Raw genomic sequence first — 4,138 nt, 5'->3', positions numbered from 1 at the left:
GACGTGACAAGGTAATAAATTTCAGGGAGCCAAAGAGTGGAGTGTCACAGATTGAGCTATGTCTACCAAAAATATGTGTCAACTTGGTTAGGCCATGATTCCCAGTATTGTGTGGTTATCCTCAATTTTGTGATTGATGTAATTTTCCTATATGTTGTAAATCCTTATCTTTGCCTATGGTTAATGAGGCAAGATTAAATTATGTTAAAGAGGATTAGGGTGGGCTGTAACACCCTTACTCAGGTCACATCCCTGATGCAGTGTAAAGGGAGGTTCCCTAGTGTGTGGCTTGCACCACCTTTTATCTCACAAGAGAACAAAATCCTCACAACTGGGCAAATAAGCAATATCATGATGAAAGGAGAAAAGATTGAAGTTATCAAAGGAAGCTGGACCATGAATAAGGAAGACCAAAGAAGAATTGAAGCTTTTAAATTGTTAAATTGGCGAAGAATATTGAATATATCATGAATTGCCAAAGAAAGAACAAATTTGTCTTGGAAGAAGTACAACCAGAATGCTCCTTAGAAGCAAGGAAGGCGAGACTACATCTTACCTACTTTGAACATGTTATCAGAGGGTATCAATCCCTGGATAAGGCCATCATGCTTGGTAAAGAAGAGGGTCAGCCAAAAAGGGGAAGACTCTCAATGAGATGGATTGACACAGTGGCTGCAACAAGGGGCTTAAACCTTACAAATATTGTGATGATAACTCAGGACAGGGCAGTGTTTCATTCTTTTGTACACAGAGTCACTATGAGTCAGAGTCAACTCGGTGGTACCTAACAACAAAGACTGAGAGAATAAACTTCTCTTTGTGAAAGGCATCTGCTTGTGGTATTTCTGTTATAGCAGCACTAGATAACTAAGTCATAGCGTTTAACAATAGATCATCAGATATGACAAAAAAAAAAAAACTGGAACTGAAAAATCAAAGTAGATATGCAGACCTCATAAAAATTAAATAATTTTGTACATCAAAGGTCTTTATCTACAAACTAAAAAAGATAACCTACAAATCTGGAGAAAATTTTAGAGAACCGTATATCAGATAAGGGTGTAATTTCCAAAATATATGCAGAACTTCTGCAATTTAACGACCAAAAGAAACCAAGCCCTGCACTGCCCTCCCACCAAAATAAATAAATAAATTGGGCAAAGGACTTGATTAGACAGTTCACCAAAGAGGATATTCAAATTTCCAGAAAGCACATGAAAATAATATCGTTAGTCACTGTAGTTTTTGTTCCATATTAATGAGTCAGTTCAGTCTCATTGCAACCCTATGTACAACACAACAAAACACTGCCAGGCCCTGCTTTGTTCTATTGTACACAGTTTTGCTATAAATCAGAACCAGCTCTCTGGAATTCAACGATAGCAAAAAAGAATTTTAGTGGTACCAGAGGTGAGATAGATGGAAAAAGGGGGATTTTTCATATGGGAGGCATTGAGTTTATATTAATGGTGGTGGAATATTTTGGGAAAAGAGAACAATAATGGTTGTACAACTGGAAACATGCAATCAAAGTTATGGAATTATAAATGTGAAAGTTGTGTTGGTGAATGGTTTGGTGGGTATATTATCAGCACAATAATAATAAAACTAAAATGACACACTTTGGACTCCTGACCCCTGAACTGTAAGATAAGACTATGTCATTAACAAAATAAATAAATAAATAAGACTTAAGAATGGCATTTTGCAGTAGATTTGCCCAATTCAATACACTGATTTCTTTACTGCTGCATCCTTGTACACTGATTACTGACACAAGGAGAATGAAATCCTTCACAACTTCAATTTCTTCATCATTTATCATGGTGCTGTTTTTGGAGCAACCACACGTAGTAGCCAGTTGTAGATTATTCTCTAAGCTATATGTTTGTTTTTACTGAGTCTTAAGTATACACTAAATAAATATTACCACCTAGACTCTCAGGAATTTCAGAATGAGTCCAATCAATTTCTGTGATTGGACAATAGCAAAGAAAAACTGTAATAATGGAATCAATGTTTCTGGTGCTGCACCTAACAGTGCAGAAGGCATACACAAGGCCTAGATGGATGTGACCGTGTGAAAGCATAAGGGGCTAGTAATCATTGAGATGTCCTTCAGAGGGATTCCAGAATGGGAAATGAACTTCCAAATGTTTCCTGAAGACTTACTTTAAACAGTGTGAGAATGTGTAAAGTCGTAGAGTTCCCAAGACATCATCTTTATTCTAAGCAAAAGCAAGTTAAACAAAAAATTATCATAGTCACATAAACGTACCAATGAATGTTTAATGTCGGTAAATTTGAAAATAATCCTATAGGCATATAGATGATACAACTGATCTGCACGTGTAAACTGCCTTTGAAGGTTGATTAATGCATTTTTGAAAAAATTCTAGAACAAGAAAAATATTCCCTTTTAAATAAAAGCAAGACATTTCCTCTAGATTCAAACCACAGAAATATGGACTGACACCCAACATTCTTTTCAGTTTCATAATGTGCTAAAAATGTGCTTTATTTATGAACCAATTCTTCTGAAACAATTTTTTCATTGCTTTTTTTACATCTTTGTTCCTCAAACTGTAGACGATGGGATTCACCATGTGAATCACAATGGTGTAAAATGTAGACACTATCATGTCATGGTCCAAAGCATAGCTGGAATTTGGCCTCACATACATGAAGAGGATTGTTCCATGGTAAATGGATACTCCAGTTAGGTGAGAGCCACAAGTTGAAAACACTTTTTGCCTCCCTTCAGCAGACTTCATCTTCAGAATGACCATAAAAATGAAACCATAAGAGAACAATACAATCAGGATATTGCACAACTCAAGAAAACCCACCAAGTAGAAGAGCAGAAGCTGGTTGATGTGAGTGTCAGAGCAGGAGATAGCAAGGAGTAGAGGGATATCACAAAAGACGTGTCTAATTTCATTGGATGCACAGAAGGAGAGGCTAAAAGTTGCTACGGTGTGTAAAGTAGCATTTAAAAAACCACCAACATATGAAGCAGTGATGAGTGGCACGTAGACTCTGGGTGACATGTTAACTAAATATGAAAGTGGCTTGTAGATTGCTACATAGCCATTGCCATTGCTGCCGAAAGAAAGGATTCTGTGGTCCCAAAAGTGACAAAGAGCAGCATCTGTGTTGCACATGCAGTAAATGAAATGGCTTTATTCTCTGCCAGGAAATTGACTAACATTTTTGGGGTGACAACTGAAGAATAACAGGCATCTAAGAAAGATAACACACTCAGAAAATAGTACATGGGGTTGTGGAGACGAGAGTCTACCATGACTAGTAAAACCAGTCCCAAATTTGCCACCAGAGCGAAAACATAGATTCCTAGAAATAGTACAAAGAGAAAGACTTGCAGCTCAAAATCATTCGTGAAGCCCAGCAATATAAACATGGTGACTTCAGTGACGTTCTTCAACTGAAACCTGTAGGGATCCAGTCCTGATGACGACACTGACATTTCAGTTGATACTGGAAAGTCATAAATGGCAATATCCTGATATCCTGTGAAAACAGAGTGGACTCAACTACATTCTCATCTTCTTTTTCTTTAGAATGGGGTAATAACATACTAGGCAGCAATGGGTTGTTTTTGTCAACTGCTTTTGAATTGGCTTGCAACTGAATTGGACTGAACCTTGCTTCCTGAAAGTGAAGAGGGCTTGAAGCACTTACTGGTGATCAAGGACCACAGCCTTCAGTATGGATTACACCTCAACTGGAGAAAAACAAAAATCCTCACGACTGGACCAATAAGCAACATCATGATAAAGGGAGAAAAGATTGAGGTTGTCAAAGTGGTTTGTAGATGGCTACGTTGCAATCCTACGCCATTGACACCAAGAGAAATGCACAAAGGGATCAGAGCATCGTGATATACAGAGTTTTTGTTGGCTAATTTTCAGAAGTTGATCACCAGGCCTTAGTTCCTAGGTCATCTTAATTTGCAAGCTTCACTGAAATCTATTCAGTATCATAGCAAAATGTAAGCTTCCACTGACTAATGGGAATCACATCTGGCATTCCAGCAGGGTAGGTGAGAATTCAACCACTGAACAACTTTTCTCCTCTAGAAGGGTGATAGGCAGTGACAATGTAGTTGGGCTCATGT

General features: G+C 37.7%; 1 pseudogene; it reads right to left on the bottom strand.

Moving 5' to 3' along the window:
- Nucleotides 1–2,504: 2,504 nt before the first annotated feature.
- Nucleotides 2,505–3,487, bottom strand: LOC126080264 (olfactory receptor 1094-like; annotated as a pseudogene).
- Nucleotides 3,488–4,138: the final 651 nt, after the last annotated feature.

The sequence above is a fragment of the Elephas maximus genome, chromosome 7 (assembly GCF_024166365.1).
Source record: "Elephas maximus indicus isolate mEleMax1 chromosome 7, mEleMax1 primary haplotype, whole genome shotgun sequence".
NCBI classification, from domain to species: Eukaryota; Metazoa; Chordata; class Mammalia; order Proboscidea; family Elephantidae; genus Elephas; species Elephas maximus.
The sequence above is the reverse complement of the archived record's forward strand: the minus strand, read 5'-3'. Positions and strand labels throughout refer to the sequence as shown.